General features: G+C 46.8%; 1 protein-coding gene across 1 annotated transcript in view; it reads left to right on the forward strand.

The window, feature by feature from the left end:
- The first annotated feature begins 1,767 nt into the window (after positions 1–1,767).
- The window catches only part of LOC130076581 (up-regulator of cell proliferation-like), a 43,349-nt gene continuing 25,544 nt past the window's right edge, over positions 1,768–19,572 (forward strand). Inside the window, exon 1 of the mRNA XM_056241717.1 lies at positions 1,768–1,893. The gene's annotated coding sequence lies outside the window, so the exon portion shown is untranslated. The remainder of the gene's footprint in view (positions 1,894–19,572) is intronic.

Consider the following 19,572-nt stretch of genomic DNA (forward strand, 5'->3'; position numbering starts at 1 on the left):
CCTAAAATGGTTCAGGTCATACTTAGAAGGGAGAGGTTATTATGTGAGTATAGGAGACCATAAGTCTGAGTGGACATCCATGACATGCGGAGTCCCTCAAGGCTCAATTCTTGCGCCACTCCTATTCAACCTGTATATGCTCCCAATGAGCCAAATAATGAGAAAGAACCGAATCTCTTACCACAGCTATGCAGACGACACACAGCTCTACTTAGCCCTATCGCCTAACGACTACAGCCCCATTGACTCCCTGTGCCAATGCATTGATGAAGTAAACGGTTGGATGTGCCAAAACTTTCTTCAGTTAAACAAAGACAAAACTGAAGTCATTGCATTTGGAAACAAAGATGAAGTTCTCAAGGTGAATGCATACCTTGACTCTAGGAGTCTAACAACTAAAAATCAAGTCAGGAATCTTGGTGTGTCTCTAGAGTCAGACCTTAGTTTCAGTAGTCATGTCAAAGCAATTACTAAATCAGCATACTATCATTTGAAAAATATTGCAAGAATTAGATGATTTGTTTCCAGTCAGGACTTAGAGAAACGTGTGCATGCTTTTATCACCAGCAGGGTGGATTATTGTAATGGACTATTCACTGGCCTTCCTAAAAAGACCATAAGACAGTTGCAGCTCATACAGAACGCTGCTGCCAGGATTCTGAGCAGGACCAGAAAATATGAACATATCACACCAGTCCTCAGGTCTTTACACTGGCTCCCAGTTACATTTAGGATTGATTTTAAAGTATTATTACTGGTATATAAATCATTCAATGGCCTAGGACCTCAATATTGCAGATATGCTCACTGAATATAAACCAAACAGATCACATCAGCTAGAAATACCAAGGGTTCACTCTAAGCATGGTGAGTCCGCTTTTAGCTATTATGCCAGCCGCAGCAGGAACCAGCTTCCAGAGGAGATCAGATGTGCTCCTACAGTAGTCACATTCAAATCCAGACTCAAAACACATCTGTTTAGCTATGCATTTACTGAATGAGCACTGTGCAACTGTTCGTCCGACTGGTTTTACTGTACTTCTTTTTTTTTTATTCTAAACTGTTTTAATTATTCTTATTTGTTTTGATTATTTTATTTTCTCCTATGTAAAGCACTTTGAATTACCATTGTGTATGAAATGTGCTATATAAATAAACTTGCCTTGCCTTGGCTTGTCATGTTGCTGAAATAAATGTACTAGCAAACCTTATCTAGCATTAGGCCTACATATCGCTAGAATAATTACTTACATACTGTTACGTTAGTTACCGTTATATTATCTTACTAGCTATTTATAACTTATGGAAAGGGTGCAGCAACGTTATAAAGTTACATTACATGTATTGCAAATTACGTAATGATTTGAGGACCAAGTTTGTAGTCAAAGTATGGGCAGGCCTTAGTCAATGTAAAGCATATTGTTGATGTTTCGTCCCTACTAGTGAATGTGCCATAACTGTTTATCCGCCGTCATCGGTGGCCCTGCTTACTAGCCTGCGCGTTCACGGCAGGCTCCGCTGTGGGGGAGGAGCTGTGGAGGGAGGAGCTGTGGAGGGATGGCTGTAGCGCAGCAGAGAGCAAGGGGGTGGGACCTGTAAGTTGTGCTCCTTACTGCAGCTTTAATCACAGAATTAGAATGACAAGCGGAACAAAAACATGTTTATTAAACATGATGATCCTAAGGTGCCCCCTCAGCTACACGTTTAATTACTTGTCAATCTGATAATTAGATTGAATTGATGATTATTGTCGATCATTTCCCAACAGGGGGGTTGCGTTACGCTAGGCAAGTGCTCAGCTGCTGGCGCTTTGATCGGAAATGAGGCGGTCTAAACCCTCTGGTGCACAGGGAAGAAAACAGAAAGCAACAAATTAAAAGAAAGCCCAGTGAGGTAAGTCTTCACATCTCAGCCATTAAGGTTTCAAACAAAATAAATTTACGTATGTGGCTGGCCTTGTACTTTTAAAGTAATCCTATTATGGATTTTTGAAAATGACCTTTCATGTAGTGTGTAACATATAGCGCTAAGTGAATGGAAACATCCTGCAAAGTTTTAAATCTGAAAGTGCACCGTACGTTAAGTTATTGTCTTTCAAAAGTAAAAGTCGACTCTGAGTCAATTAAATGAATCGTTTTTCAAACGAGTCATAAGCCGTTTCGTCGTGACGTCAAGACGAAACATTAGTATGTTGCCCGCCAACGCACACGCAGAGACCTGGGAAAACGTCTCAGGTTACGTATGTAACCCTGGTTCCCTGATAGGGAAAGAGACGCTGCGTTTGAGACGCGGTGGGAACGCTCTGCGTGATTGCGTCATGAAGTACGTGTAAAATCAGTCCAATGGAAGCCCGATACGTCATAGGTGTCGTCATAGACCAGGAAACTATAAAGCACCCCTGAAAACAGACCGCGATAGCTTCTGAAAGGCCTGAAGCAAGTCGATCAGGGCATGCAGGAAGTATGGCAGATAAACACAGCGTCTCGTTTACCTATCAGGGTACCAGGGTTACATATGTAACCTGAGACGTTCCCTTTCAAGGGAACTCGAGCTGCGTTTGAGACGCGGTGGGAACCCCATACCCACTATGGCCAGTATCGGCCAGTAAGGGGCTATAAGTAGCAGACGAGCCCCTTCCCGGCGAACCCTCTCCAGAACCCCCGGAAGCATAGATATCGGGGGGAATGCATACAGGTGCGGCCTCGGCCACACCTGCACCATCGCATCCAGTCCGAGAGGAGCTGGGTGCGTGAGGGAGAACCACATGGGACAATGGGTTGAATCTGACGATGCGAAAAGGTCTACATGAGCTCAGCCAAATCTCTCCCACAGGAGCTCCACCACCTCGGGGTGAAGTCTCCACTCCCCGGGCCTCAGCCCCAGCCTCGACAGGATATCCGCTCCCACATTCTGACGCCCCGGAATGTACACTGCTCTGAGAGATAGCAACTTCCCCTGGGCCCATAGGAGGATCTGATGGGCCTGCTTGCAAAGGTGACGTGACCTCAGACCCCCCTGATGGTTGATATAGGAGACCACCGATGTGTTGTCCGTGCAGACCAAGACACGATGGCCTCTCAGGTCTGGCAGGAAATATTTGAGAGCTCGAAATACCACCATCATCTCCAAACGATTTATATGCCAGGAATGTTGATGGTCCTGCCAAAGACCTTGCGCCGAGCGGCCACTCATGACCGCCCCCCATCCCGTGAGGGAAGCATCCGTCGAAAGCGTGACGCGTCGACAAGAAGCCCCCAGCACTGGGCCCTGGGCAGGAACCAAGGTTTCTTCCACATGACCAAGGCACGAAGGCATAGCCGCGTGACCTTGATCTTGCGGAACGGATTTCCCCTCGGAGAAAACCCCTTGGTTCTAAGCCCCCCCTGCAGGGGTCTCATGTACAGCAGGCCAAAAGTAATTACGTTGGACGCCGCTGCCATGAGTCCCAACAGTCTCTGAAACTGTTTCACAGTGAGTGACTGGCCTAGTTTTACATTCTTTACGGCTATGAGAATCGCAGAAATACGAACAGGAGACAGACGTGCCTGCATTGTGGTCGAATCCCAAATTACACCTAGAAAAGTGTTCCTCTGAGCAGGGAGGAGAACACTCTTTCTGATGTTGAGCCGCAACCCCAAACCCTTTATGTGGGACAAAACGACATCTCGATTGCTGAACTGCCAACTGCTCTGACTGAGCTAAAATCAACCAATCGTCGATGCAATTTAATACGCGAATGCCCTGGAGTCTCAAAGGAGCCAGAGCTGCATCCACGCATTTTGTAAAGGTGCGGGGTGATAAACCTAGGCCAAACGGAAGAACCCGATACTGGTATGCTTTACCCCCGAAAGCGAACCTCAGGAACTTCCTGTGATGAGGATGGATAGATACATGGAAGTACGCGTCCTTCAAGTCTATTGTGACAAACCAGTCCTCGGACTGAATCTGTGATACAATCTGCTTGAGTGTAAGCATTTTGAACTTGACTTTCTGAACTCTGCTGTTTAAATGGCGCAGATCTAGAATAGGACGCAACCCTCCATCCTTCTTTGGAACAATGAAGTAACGGCTGTAAAACCCTGACTCTCTGCTGGGAGGAGGCACCCCCTCTATAGCTCCTTTTTGAAGAAGTGTCAGTACTTCCTGCTCCATAACCAGAGCCTGCTGTGAGTCCACCACTGTGGGAAGGACCCCTTGAAATCTGGGCGGACGAGAACCGAACTGAATTCTGTGACCCTTTTCTATTATGTGCAGGACCCATATAGAAATATTTGGCAGAAGTTTCCACGCTGCCAGAAATTCTGATAAGGGAACCAGTCTCTCGAGACTGGCCTCTGGATTTGATTGAACAATCATTTCGGCGCCCTGAAGCGGCGAACCGGCAGGGAACAACCGAACTGACCATTCTACAACCCTCCTCAGAGGATTGCACGGGGACGCTGACACCTCGGTGCCCTGAAACGGCGAACCGGCAGGGAACAACCGACGTGGCAGCGCTGCAACTCTCCTCGGAGAATCGCCCCCCGGAAGGCGCCAAAGAGGGACGGTTCCTCGGAATCGTTCCTCCCTGAAGGGGACCACCCTCAGATGCCTGACAGACTCAGCATCAGGACTTCTTAGTCAAAGCTCTCTTGGAGATGACAATCCTCAGATCCTGTCTACCCCCAACAGGCTTGGACTGCGAACGCCACTCAGGAACCCCGGATAGCAGAGGAGCCCGAGCGGCGATGGTCTGTTTCTGCTGGAACCTGTGTGCGGAGCTCGTAGACAGACCTATCTTTGTCTTTAATATCTGACAGATTTAACCATAAATGACGCTCCGTGGCCACCAGGGCACCATTTGGCCGTCTACTTGGTGGCCCGGAGAGACAGGTCTGTTCTCGAATTGCATCAGCACTAACTTCCTCACAATCATCCATGTCCCTCAGCAGGTCAGCCTGGTATGCTTGTAAAATTGACATGGTATGTAAGCATGCCACGGCCTGACCTGCTGCCGAATACGCTTTACCCACCAGCAATGATGTATTCTTTAATGGTTTGGTGGGTAACGTCGGGGCTTTCATTGATGACGATGACTCGGGGGAGAGATAGCTCGCAAGCGTCTCTTCCGCACGAGGCATCGTCAAGTAACCATAGAGATCAATCCCTTTAACTTTACAATAATTACTAGTCTGTGGATTATGCACTCTGAAAGACGCCGGTTTATTCCACGATCTCGACACCTCGGTGTGGAGATCGGGAAAAAACGGGAGTTCCCGACGAGGAGGTTGTGATCTAGATGGTAAATAACGTTCATCTAAAAGACTCTTTCTAGATTCCACATCAATATCATCAGCTGGCCAGTCGATATTTAATTTAGCAGCAGCACGAGATAAGACCTCCATGAGCTCCTCATCAGCAGGGGTATGAGCTGGCGAAGACTCAAATTCCCCCATATCAACGACATCCAGTTCCTCAGAACTGGATAGCCGCAACATTGGTGCCTCAACCTGGGGAGGAGAAACCGCCGAGCGGGCTCCTTCCTGGGCTGAGACACCGGATCCAGCAGGTAAGGGCTGAGAAAGGGCAAACCCCGTCTCAAACCCCGCTACTAGATCCATCTGCGAACCCCAAGATGCACGCCGCCACAGTGCCTCGGCAGCAGCGGGACCCGCACCTTGGGGTACGCGAACCGAACCATCCTCCTCAAAGAACGCCCGGCGAGAGCGGAGAGTTTTCATGGACAAACTCATGCAATGCTCACAGTCAGCTCCCTCGAGGGCCGACTGGGCATGCTCCACTCCCAAACAAGCAACACACATCTGATGTGTGTCCCCACCCGTAATAAAACGAGGGCAGGGAACAACAACGTTTGTAATCTTGCTTGCTTGCCATACTGATAAATCAATGAATATAAAGTGCTTGACAGACAACAATAGACAAGGACAGATTCACAGAGAGCGCTTGCTGAAGGCAACAGAAGCTGCTGCGGTCTGTTTTCAGGGGTGCTTTATAGTTTCCTGGTCTATGACGTCACTAATCACGTAGCTAATCGTAGCTATCACGTAGCTAATTTATTGCAGGATTCGCAAACCGCTTGCTCTTGAAAGATGGTGTTCAAAAAAACTAAGTTTTGAGTTTTATATTGTGTAGGTCTCCTGCTAACTCACATAATTACTGTCTTACTGAAATATTTTTGCTGATCAGCTGTGGGCCACTTTAAATTAATGCAGATTGTCTGTCGTTCTGACTACTTTTAAGGGAATATTTTTTATATTAATATTTATGTTACATAAGATCATTCATTCTAGGTCTCGGCTAATGTACCTACATTGCATGCACTGTTATTGATAGTTTCCACGTGTTCACCGCAATATATTACAAAAATACTCTGTAAATAAATTAGTACAAGTAAAATAATTGGTTTGTTGATGGACATGCACTTGTTAATGCTGATAGTGATGAATTACAATTGCAACATCTTATAATGTACCTCACTGACTGAGTAGTCCGAAACACTTTTTTCGGGTTTTTTCCCGACGCTCTGTACACGGTAGGCCAGTCCCAACAGACTGAGCTGTCTGGCCAATCTGAGCAGAGTAGCTCGCGGAAAGGAGGGATTTAAAGAGATTGATTCATTTGACGAGTCGTTTGAGAATCATTGAAAATGTGATGTGCAAATGTAGCCTATATATCATGAGGAAATTAAACCGTTTTTTTTTTTACTTTGATGCATGTGAACATGTTGTAGGAGACTCCACAACAACATTAGGAAACTTTAAAATAGCATTCGGTAATTCGATAAATCGCGGTAATGAATATGCATGATATTGTTATCGCGGGGACTTAAAAATACCGGGAAAAATAATAGATCTGGATTTAGTTCCCCTTCAGTTGCTCACGTTCGACTTGACGTCAATGTGACGACGTTAGGGGACGTTAGGTGATCACTTCAGGGAGCCCTATCAACTTCGAGTATCTAAAGAACAAGCCAATGAACGTTGGCGTGCGTGAACGCGTCACGCGCCCCCGCCCCGCAGCACGGGTATAAAACAGGAAGCGGGTGCGCGCACACACTGTCTTTCACTTCGGAGCCAAGTTTCTGTGAGACTTCTGTCTAAAAGAATTCAGCGCTTTGAAGACTTCAAAGGAGATCTCTCTGCCTGCAGTGTTGGTGTGACGGTGTGATCAGCGGTGGCCGCGAGCAGTGCAGCTCTCAACTGCTGTTTTCACAGCACTATTGTATTGTCTTTGTGTGTGTGTGTGTGTGTGTGTGTGTGTGTCCACACAGTGGCTACCCCTGGGCGCCTCAGCACTGTGAGAGCATTTTCCAACCTTTTTTATTTTACTAAAAGAGCAACACAAACACACTTTTTCAAGATGTCATTCCGCTTGTGCGTTTCTCTTGCAGGTCCACCAGGCGCTCATGGACATAAACGAGGGTGGTTCTGACCCAGAGCTCCACCGGGAGCTCCGTGTGCCAACTGACCTCGCCCTCCGGGCAAGGAAGGAAACCGCACGTTCAGTCGGTCAGGCGATGTCCACCTTGGTGGTCCAGGAGCGCCACCTTTGGCTCAACCTGGCGGACATGAGGGACACCGATAAATATTGGTTCCTGGATGCCCCTCTCTCCCAGGTTGGGTTGTTCGGCGACGCGGTCGAGAGCTTTGCCCAACAGTTCTCGGCCGCACAGAAGCAGACGGAGGCCATTCGACACATCTTGCCCCAGCGGACCGCTGCTGCTCCCACCCGTCCGCAGCCCCTCCGTCTACTCGTCGCCGAGGTCGGCCTCCTGCAGCGTCCTCCGCTCCCGCTAAGCCCCAGCAGCAGCCACCATCCAGGCCTCAGCGTGGAGCAAGCCGCAGGAAGCCGACCCCGCCCGTCCAGGCCGCTGCTAATCCAGGAGGCAAGCGTCGGTGCAAACGACCCTGAGACGGGCGGCCCAGAGGTGGATCAAGTTGCTCTTCAGGAGATGGCGAACGTGCCACTCCTTCCCCCGGTGGAGGGCCGGGCGGAGAATCCTTTGTTTCCTTTTCTTTTTGTACCCACCTTTTCAAAGAAAGAGCAATTTCTGAAACCTCTGGGCCCCAAGAGGGCGCGCTTGGCAGTCGACGACGCCATGCCTTGTCACTCCCGAGCCCCTCTTTCATCGGCTATACGATTCAGTTCGCCCGGCGCCCCCCTGTTTTCAAGGGCATCCTGTTCACCCGTGTTCTGGCGGACTGTGCCCCTGTTCTCAGGGCGGAGATTGCAGTCCTACTGGCGAAGGACGCAATCGAGCCAGTCCCTCCAGCCGATATGAAGACCGGCTTCTACAGCCCGTACTATATTGTACCCAAGAAAGGAGCTGGGTTATGGCCAATCTTGGACCTGCGCGTCCTGAATCGGTCCCTTCACAGGCTACCGTTCAAGATACTTACGCAGAAACGCATTTTCAAATGCATCCGTCCCCAAGATTGATTTGCAGCGATCGACCTGAAGGACGCGTACTTTCATGTCTCGATTCTCCCTCGACACAAACCGTTTCTTCGCTTTGCGTTCGAGGGACGGGCATATCAGTGCAAAGTCTTACCCTTCGGGCTGGCCCTGTCGCCCCGTGTCTTCACGAAAGTCGCGGAGGCGGCCATTGCTCCCATGTGCGAGCATGGGGTTCGCATTCTCAACTACCTCAACGACTGGCTTATTCTCGCCCAGTCGAGAGAGCAGTTATGCGAACACAGGGACATGCTGCTCAGTCACCTCAGCCACCTAGGGCTTCGGGTCAACTGGGAAAAGAGCAAACTCAGCCCCGGGCAGAGGATCTCTTTTCTCTGTATGGAGTTGGACTTGATCAACATGACAGCACGCCTCACAGAGGCCCGCGTCCAGTCAGTGTTGAACTGCGTGAGTACGCTCAGACGCAGAACAGCGGCACCACTGAAACTATTTCAGAGGCTCCTGGGGCATATGGCATCTGCAGCCGCGGTTACGCCGCTCGGATTGCTTCATATGAGACCGCTCCAACACTGGCTCCACGATCGAGTCCTGAGATGGGCGTGGCAGAGCGGCTCGTGCCGGGTTCCAGTGACCCCGCACTGTTGCCAAACTCTGAGCTTGTGGTCGGACCCTTCGTTCCTGCGGGCAGGTGTTCCCCTAGAACAGTGGTTCTCAACCTTTTTTGGGCCAGCGCCCCCTATCCAATATCCAGGTCCCCGACCGCCCCCCACCCCCAAACTAATGAGCGAGCAGGAACGAGTAACAGATGAAATAAGTACAAAATTGTCATTTATTAATACAATCGAACTATACTCCACAGCGATTAATCCAAAAAACAAGCTATAAACTGCATTGAATAGCAATAGCAGTGTTTCTCACAGGATTTTTGGTAAATCTGTGGTGGGTGGACCTCGGGCCTTCTAGGGGGGTTCGGGCGCAAGCCCCCCGTAAGAAAAATGTGTGCATTTTAATGTTAAATGCATCAATCTGGTGTACTTTGACAGTTCAAAATTAAAAGCTCCAACCCATATTCAGTGTGCAAATTAAACAAAGAAAAATTCAAACCTCTTTTAGTTGTGTTTGTCTACATTACACTACTACATAATAATAGTTATATTATATTAATCCCATGACATAAATAGCCATATATTATAAAACAAATGCACTGAAAAATAAAGGACGGTCATTAAAGCGGTAATGTTTGCACGTAGGTTTTATTACGCATTTAGGAGAGTATTGCAAGAAGCTGCTTACATTAACCTTACTTTCGAAAAAATAAATATACAATCGTGATTTTTCATGAAAAATTATGTTAGAATTGTAGGCCTAAAATACCTTGGTATCAGGTATAATTAATACAATTACAATTAATTTGGTTTGTCGTGATTAATTTGTTTTCATAATCAGTAAAAAGAAAAATCTTCTAACAAGAATAAACACATATGTTTATACACGTATTATTAATTGTTTTTATATCTTGAAACTAACGTTACCCAAGCAGCGTTTCGCGCTCAGATGTGATGGCGGAATGAATAGCCTACATTACCAAAATGTGATTGCAGAATATATTTAAATATTAATATAATATAAAAATTATCCATCAAATTGTCATTTTCAAATTGAGTTAACAATAATGCCTGACCAGTAAATTACTTGGTGAACAAAGAAAACATTTTGGCATTAGGCATTGGAATTAGTTAATGCCTAAAATTTTTAAAGTTTTACCTTATAAATACAATTTAGTTTAATTTTGAAATTCGTCGCCGGAGTAAATGGGAACATGATTTATTGAAAATATTTGATAAAATAGAAGTGTTTCTTAAGTCAATACTTTTTAATGGCTTGTCAACTTTCCATTCCTCCGCTGCGTGATTCTAGCCAGCGCTGGATTGTTGTCAGCGCGAAACATGTTTGAGCGCGTGAATGCAGATTCTTGTCAGCACTGGATTCTAGTCAGAGCGCTGGTCTATAATTGGAAAAATAATGGTGTTGTTGCAAAAGTAACGATACATAGCTTAGGCTACATGTACATTAAACTGGAAGAAGATTCACAACAAGCGTGTCGGTGAGAACACTCATTTAAACAGCATTCACACCCGAACATGACTGCACATTATATTTTTGACATTATTGATACTGCTTTCAATCGTAATGCAATAGTAATGAACACAAAAAAAACTGCTAGTATACTGACGGTGGACTTGCGGTCAGGAGTAGGCTAGAACGGCCGCGGACGAATGATTTTCTTTTTTTTATTTGAGCGCTGCTGACGTTTTCTTTCACACGCACCATAGACGCGCGCGCACACAATATGACATCGCAATCTACGCATATGTTTTACAACATAATTTAACATATATGGTCCTAACACTTTTTAAATAGCCTACTTAAAGTGTTTATTACAAATAAATTACTAAATGCTTAAAATGAATAACAGTAAATGAACACAAATTTGCGTTACTCGTGAACGCCCCCCATTAACACCTGAACGCCCCCCTTTCAAGACTCTTGCGTCTAACGCCCCCCCGTTGTTCTCTGAACGCCCCCTGGGGGGCGGTACCGCCCCCGTTGAGAACCACTACCCTAGAACAAGTGTCCAGGCACTCTGTGGTCTCCACGGATGCCTCTATCACCGGCTGGGGGGCCACGTACAACGGGCATGCAGCTTCAGGTCTGTGGACGGGGCCTCAACTGCATTGGCACATCAACTGCCTCGAGTTGTTAGCAGTACATCTTGCGTTGGGCCGCTTCAAAACGTCGCTACAAGGCAAGCATGTACTGGTCCGTACGGACAACACTGCGACCGTTGCGTACATCAACCGTCAGGGTGGTCTACGCTCCCGCCGCATGTCACAACTCGCCCGCCATCTCCTCCTTTGGAGTCAGAAGCATCTGAGGTCGCTTCGTGCCGTTTACATTCCGGGCCTGCTCAACCGTGCAGCCAACGAGCTCTCACGGCAGCAGGTGCTACCGGGAGAATGGCGACTCCATCCCCAGGTGGTCCAGCTGATTTTCCAGCGCTTCGGGACCGCACAGATAAATCTGTTCGCCGCCCCGGACACGTCTCACTGCCAGTTGTTCTATTCCCTGACCGAGGGGACCCTTGGCACGGATACTCTGGCACACAGCTGGCCCCGGGGTCTTCGCAAGTATGCGTTTCCCCCAGTGAGCCTTCTGGCACAGACCTTGTCAGGGATGGCGAGGATCAGGTCTTGTTAGTTGCGCCGTGTTGGCCCAACTGTACCTGGTTCCCGGAACTAGTGCTCCTCGCGACAGCCCCTCTCTGGCCCATCCCTCTGAGAGAGGACCTGCTCTCTCAGAGACGGGGCACCCTGTGGCACCCGCGTCCAGACCTCTGGAAGCTCTATGTCTGGTCCCTGGACAGGACGCGGAGGTTCTAGGTGACCCTCCCCCAGCGGTAGTTGACACCATCACTTCCGCTAGAGCCCCCTCTACGAGGCGCCTCTATGCATTGAAGTGGAACCTATTCGTTGATTGGTGTTCTTCTCACGAGGAGAACCCCCGATCTTGCTCGATCAGAGCCGTGCTTTCCTTCCTGCAAGATGGGTTGGAGCGAAGGCTGTCTCCCTCCACCCTTAAAGTGTATGTTGCCGCTATTGCCGCACATCACGACGCTATTGATGGTAAGTCTTTGGGGAAGCACGACCTGATCGTCAGGTTCATGAGGGGAGCGAGGAGACTGAATCCTCCTCGCCCACTCTCTATACCATCCTGGGATTTGTCTCTGGTCCTTTCGGCACTTCAGAGACCACCCTTTGAGCCTCTGCAATCAGCTGAGTTAAAAATCTTGTCCTGTAAGACAGTTCTCCTGGTTGCATGGCCTCTATCAAGAGGGTTGGGGACCTGCATGCATTTTCGGTCGATGAATCGTGCCTGGAATTCGGCCCGGATAACTCACGTGATCCTGAGACCCCAGCCCGGATACGTGCCCAAGGTTCCTACCACTCCCTTCCGGGACCAGGTGGTGAACCTGCAAGTGCTGCCTTCGGAAAAGGCAGACCCAGCCCTGGCTTTTCTCTGTCCACGTACAGGCACAGAGCGCGGACTGTGTGGACTCTGCGCCTGTACGTGGACAGAACGCAAAGCCTCAGGACCTCAGATTAGCTCTTCGTCTGTTATGGAGGCCAGAGGGAAAGGCTGTCTCCAAGCAGAGGATGGCCCACTGGATAGTGGATGCCATCGCCTTGGCTTACGAAGCCCAAGGCGTGCCTTGCCCGCCCGGGTTGAGAGCCCACTCCACTAAGAGTTTCGCTTCTTCTTGGGCGCTGGCACACGGCGCCTCACTGACAGATATCTGTAGAGCTGCTGGCTGGGCGACACCTAACACGTTCGCTAGGTTTTATAGCCTACGTGTTGAGCCGGTTTCTTCTTGTGTGCTCGCTTCAACCAGCCGGTAACACCGAAGTTCCCGCTCTAGTGTCGGTTTGCTGCGCCACTCCCCTCCACGGAGCGGATACGTGCGCTTTTTTGCTCCATTCGAGTTCCCCATCCAGGCGAACCCTGTGAGTTCCTCCACAACCCTTCAGCAGTCAGACGTTGCGGAGCGTCCGACGCCAGGCCTAGTGCTCGTATGCTCGTGTAACTTGTGCTAGGCTGGGTTCCATATGTGGGATCCCTGCGGCGATCCCATTTGAGTATTCTTCCACTACCAGCTCCCTGCGGTGAGCCCGTGTCTTTCCCTTGGCAGAGCTCGCTCGGCCGTCACTGTCTGGTATAGCCTCCCCCTTCTTAGGCTGGAGCCACCCCAGTGACATTCCATATGTTGTACTGCCCCAACCGGCCAGTCCATATGTGTATCCTCCACATGGTACCTCCCTTCGGGCAGGATGTGGCTCCGCAGCATCCCTCTCCCCGGGAAAGGCACGCTTCCCAGTGTTATCCAAGAGTTCACTGTATGGGTATATGGAACAGCAGTAGAACTCCCTCTACGCAGGTCTTCCGCCCCAGCAGTTGGGGGTCTGAGAGTCTTGCGTAGGGCGCTGGATGTGGCAGCTACCGATGGCGTTTTCCTTGGGATCCCCTAACATCGTCACGTCGACGTCACGCACGCCAACGTTCATTGGCTTGTTCTTTAGATACTCGAAGTTGATAGGGCTCCCTGAAGTGATCCCCTAACGTCCCCTAACGTCGTCACATTGACGTCACGTCTCCCGTTCCCTTCTTCGGGGAATGAGGGTTACATCAGTAACAGAGACGATTTTTAGAACGTGCATTAGCTTATTTTCCATCAACCGCTTAAACACTGCGTATATGCTGCGCAAAACACGTGCGCACTCTGATGTAAACAATCCCCACATGTAAAAGCACTGTGTGCATGAGGCGCAGTGCGCACTCTCTAATGTAAATAATCCTCACATGGAGAAGAAGCATTGCGGAAGTAGGAACGCTGCTGACAATTTATCCCCCTTCTAAAAGCAGGGCTGCCAACTCTCACTCATTCAACGTGACACACGCAATTGACACCTTTCACACGCTCTCGTAAAAAATAAATACCGTTTTGGCACTTGTAAATGTGACGTGACGGATCGCTGTGCCTCAGTTCAAGTAAACCGATCATCTCTTACTTTTTATTTAAAGATACAGTACAACTCACCGAAAGGTACACATAATATCGATCAATCGGTCTTTTTCAACAACGGAAAGAGGTCAATAAAAGTGCAAGAGAATAATTATGTCACAGAATGTAACATTTACCTCAGAAAAAGCCATGACCAGCACAATCAAGAAACAAGTGTCCCTTGTGAGAGGATTTTTTCAAAGGCTGGAGAAATTATCTGTAAAAAAAAGAAAAAGTAGACTAAGGGTGTACTCACACTAGCCAGTTTGAACCGTGCCCGAGTGCGTTTGACCACCAAAGCGCGGTTCGTTTGACTAGTGTGAGTGCTCCGAACCGTGCCTTGGCGCGGCTCGATTAGCCGGCTCTGGCCCGCTTGGAAGAGGCGGGCCAGAGCACGGTTCAGTTGGACTCGGGCGCAGTTCGCATGCAGTGTTAGCGCTAACCGTGCTGGAGCACGGAACAGGACGCGTGTCGTCATGGTTTTGCGACGCTCCAAAACCAACACCTTGCAAACCTCCTCATACGAGCAGCACGATTACGTGAAAATGTTCGCGCCACTAAGGCGACACATCTGTTTAACAACAGGCTGTGGACCACCGTGGACCAAACGACACAAAATTATCCACAAAGAAAACAGAGCGATGGACTAATTCTGTTCAGAGAGCGCCGCTCTTCTTGTTTATCCCGAAACCGTCGCACCATAATGACGTAAGCGTGCTCCGGCACGAATGCTGAAACCCTATGTGAGTGCAGGCCAGAGGGGGAGTGGGGAGGGGGGACAATCGTACTTGGGCCAGGTTCATGGCAACCGTGCCTAGTGTGAGTACACCCTAAGTCCTTTGACAGCAGAGAAATTTATATTTTTGAATACAAATCTATAAAAGAAGTGAGACATTGTGGCTTGATTTGTTTTATTAATATTCCTTTTTTCATGACCAAAATAAAATTATGCACAGTGAGGAGCCTACAGGTTACAAGCTTCACGTATTAGAAAAATACAATAAAAAAACAAAAACAAAAATGAATGGCTCCTTGTCAGGGTTGCTTCAGATCAACACCTGCAAGTGACCACTAGGTGTCACCGTTGAGACGGGTGTCGGATTGTTTCGAAGCCTCGACACAATATGGCACATTTGCTTCAACTGTTTTATTGTTTCATGAAGCCTCGATCTGCCCACCACTACAATGGAATGCTAACAGGAGGTGATGGTCTGCTACAATGGCGGCCCCCAAGCGAAGCTTCAGTTTCCGGCTGGTGGATTACCCCCTTGACTTAAATACACTGGCCCTAATTACCTCATCCACCCATTCCCATATAAGCGTAACTGCAAAAAAAGGAAAAGAAAATCCCCTACTACTACACTTAGTATTGTGCACAGGCATGTAGGCTACTGGCCATCGGGACTACCGGGAGATGCGGTGGGTGCTTTTTGGGCCGATACATCTCATACTTTTATTTATTTTATTATTTATTTATTTTTTGTCTTAACTGCCCATAGAACTCGTACATCGACGGGCCATTCGTTGTGTTTTGTTTTGCTTAATTGGCTGCGCTGGGTTACTTCCAATTAACTTACTTTCAAGTAGGCCTATAGAAATTTGTACAAAACTAATTATGAAAGTTTCCTTTATTTTTCAGTGCATTTGTTTGATACAATATAGCCTACGGCTATTACTCTCATGGGATTAATATTATAGGCTAACTATTATTATGTAGTAGTGTAATGTAGACAGACACTGTAACTAAAAGAGGTTTGAATTTTTCTTTGTTCAATTTGCACACTGAATATGGGTGGGAGCTTTTAATTTTGGAATTTAACATTTAAAATGCACAAAATTTTCTTACGGGGGGAGAGGGGGTCGCTTTGTAACAGAATGATTGCGTACATAGAGTTTCTATACAGAATCCACTGCTCTATTATGAAGATGCTAGGAGGTGAAGGGGTGGAGGTGGGTGTTGTCTGTGCGACAGACTGGAGCATTCGTAGAATGAGCTTATTTGATTGGAGATGGTGGTGTAACCAATCAGCTGAGCGTCATCTGATATTGTTTTGTAGCCTACTGTAAAGGAAAACCAATGCTTTATGTTTAATTAATAATAATAATTGCATGAATATTTTAATCTGTTGCATTTCGCAGGTAGTGTAAGACTTTTTTAAAAATATACTTTAAGGGAATACTAATATTTTTTATGTTTTAAAAGCTATTACAATTATGAAACTATGAAATGTTTCTGGTGAGTTTATAATGTAATACATTTGTCATAATGTAAAAATTACTACATTATGAGCTCGATTTTATTACGTTTTGAGAAAATTATTACAATATGAACATGAACATTTTATTACAATAATAATGTAATACTTCTTACATTATGTGCAGCTATTACATTATGCTACATATGTTCTTGATAACTGTCTGTAATAATGAAAGTCTAGATTTGTCTTTTATACTAAAAGACAAAATTATGACAACATGCTCTTGTTTATACATAGAAAATCAAAGGGAAAAGTTCTCCCACCTCCAGACCTCAGAGAAGCATTCCCTGTGCAGTGTAAGTACTAGTATGATCATTCTGTCTATTAGTACTATTAATTTGTTGTGTTGTTGTTGTTGTTCTAGAATCTTTGTATAGATCAGTGGATTTCAATCCTGGTCCTCCTGCTGAACGTTGCTGAATGCTTTAAACGTTGAGGGTAAGATTTTCTTCAGCATTATTGCCCAGAGATTGTCCACCTACCTATTAAAGAATGGCTTCATTGACACCTCAGTTCAAAAAGCGGGCATTCCAGGGTTCTCAGGATGCTTAGAACACATCAATGTTAACTGGCAACGAATTCAGTCAGCTATAAAGGAGAGGAAGGAGCTCCATGTGACATTCCTAGATTTGGCTAATGCATATGGTTCAGTGCCACATGAGCTTCTTTGGGCAGCATTTGATTTTTTCAGAGTACCAATGTCAATAACAAATTTAGTGAAAGCCTATTTTGGAGATTTGCAATTCAGTTTCTCAACTCCAAAATTCAGCACTGCATGGCAATGCCTAGAGGTTGGAATAATGGCAGGATGCACCATTTCTCCACTGGCTTTTACCATGGCAATGGAAGTAATCATTAGGGCATCAAGATGGGTAGTAGGAGGAGAGCGCTTGGCTTCTGGGATGCGACTACCACCAATCAGAGCATACATGGATGACATGACAACCATGACTACAACAGTAGCCTGCACTAATCGGTTATTGGGGAAGTTAACAGATAATATTGAATGGGCACGAATTCAATTTAAGCCCTCTAAATCAAGGAGCATCTCGATAGTTAAAGGAAAGGTAGTAGATAAAAGATTCTTCATTAATGGTAAGGCAATACCAACAGTTTCTGAGAAGCCAGGGAAGTCTTGGGAGATGGTACAATGGGGATCTAAAGGACACAGTTCGGGTGGGAGAAGTTAGACGACAAGCAGTGGAAGGGTTGAAGAGCATAAACAGCTGTGCTCTACCTGGCAAACTAAAACTCTGGTGCTTTCAGTTTGGTCTACTGCCGAGGTTGCTGTGGCCACTGACCGTGTACGACGTTTCTTTGACAACAGTGGATAAGCTGGAAGCGTTGATAAGTTCATACATCAGGAAATGGTTGGGAGTTCCACGCTGCCTCAGCAGAGTGGGACTTTATAGTAAAGGAATATTGCAGCTGCCAGTCTCTGCTTTAACCGAGGAGTTTAAGTGTGCCAAGGTCAGACTGGAAATGACCTTAGTAGAGTCACGCAACAAATGTGTAAGGGAGGCAGCACCTGTGTTAAAAACTGGTAGAAAGTGGTCAGCAAAGAATTCTGTTGTAGAGGCAAAGGCTGCCCTTCAAATTGGGGATATCGTGGGACAGGTGCAGCATGGAAGAGGGGGTTTTGGGCTCAGTTTAGCTCCTCCTAAATGGCACAAGGCAGGCCCAGCTCAAAGGAGGAAGCTGGTAGTCAACGAGGTGCGAAAGCAGGAGGAGAGGATGAGGTGTATAAAGGCCATTTCCCAGGCCAAGCGTAAATGGATGGAGAAGCATAGTTTACTGTAAAGCTACGTCTTAGTTCTTATCTTGGCGAAAGCCGAGTACAAATCAGCATGAAGTTTTAACATCTACTCTCGTGTAATGGAAACCTGACCCACCACTCTGCATATTTTGTATGTCACCCTTATTTAACACATCTGATTCAGATCATCATTACAGCTCCATAAACTGCACTGACTGTGTCAGTTATTAGAGACGTACAAAACCTGCAGAGCGGTGGGTCCCCAGGCCAGGGGGACCAGAATTGAAAACCAGAGATATAATAAATCTAACAACTATTCGCTGTATTCCTGCCATAGTTTAAAGGGCCCCAATTATGGATTTTTGAAAATGACCTTTCATGTAGTTTGTAACGTAGCTCTAAGTTATGGTGATACATTGCTGCCGCATACATATTTTTTCCACTCAATTATGTCGTAATAAGGAGATCTCGTTAAAATGACATATTTCCTTGGCCTTATGAGAACATGTACAAAATATGCCTTTATTAATATGCCTGGTTGAGGAGATTCCCCTACCATATGTGAAGCGCTTTGAGGTCCCAGAAAAAGCGCTATATAAATGTAACGAATTATTATTATTATTACTTATCCACATAAAATTGATGTAGCCTATCACGCCTTTGTCAAACTTCTACGTTTTAAAAGCTTAAGCAAATAGTAGCAGCCCCCAATCAAAGGCGAACCCCTGGCAAAATGAATGGCCCCTGGTCCTTTTTCAAAATATATATTTATATAGGCCTATACGTTTTTTTATGTAATATATTTATACGATTTTTTTTTTTTTTAATAGGCTTCATTACCTAGAGATATAATAGTAGTTAATACACCACGGCATGTGTCAAAATGATTGATGGCCTATTTGATTGACAGGTTGACCTTCCGGTGTAGGGGTTGGGGATAAACCTTTGACCTTGTGAACCATCGATCATGTGTTCTTGACAGTTAGTTTGGCCTATTAACTCTCCCTATTATATGTCATACTTTTGACAGAAGATTTGACCTATTGGCTTTCCTAGTCATGCGTTATGTAGTTCTCTTACGAGAGTATCTCTCGTACTGCGTAATATCTTACGCTATGGGGAAAACCTCTTTTCCACGAGATATCGAAGCCAAAAATTATCCTTAATTTTGAATTAATGTAAAACGCTGTGCAGCAGCATGCAGACATAGGCAAGACGGCTTGCGCGCCTATTGGCTGCCCTGCGGCAACAGCAGCAGCCTATCGAGAGAGGCTCTGCGTGACACATATCCAATGAGGGCATTTCGCGCCCATTTTTGTCACGTCACGCCAGGAAGGGCGTGGTCTCGGCCTATAAATATAGCTCGATTAGGCTGGTACAACTGATTTTCATCTCTTCAGCGAAGCATCACCGCATCGCTGGATCCGGAGTGAGAAGCCACGCCGTCTGAGAAAAGCATACAGCGGGACGAGCCTTGAGTCTGAAGTCGCTGGCATCGCCGCCTTTAGCCGCCGTACCTGCTACGC

The sequence above is a fragment of the Rhinichthys klamathensis genome, unplaced genomic scaffold (assembly GCF_029890125.1).
Source record: "Rhinichthys klamathensis goyatoka isolate OS25496 unplaced genomic scaffold, OSU_Roscu_1.1 h1tg000665l_1, whole genome shotgun sequence".
NCBI lineage: Eukaryota > Metazoa > Chordata > Actinopteri > Cypriniformes > Leuciscidae > Rhinichthys > Rhinichthys klamathensis.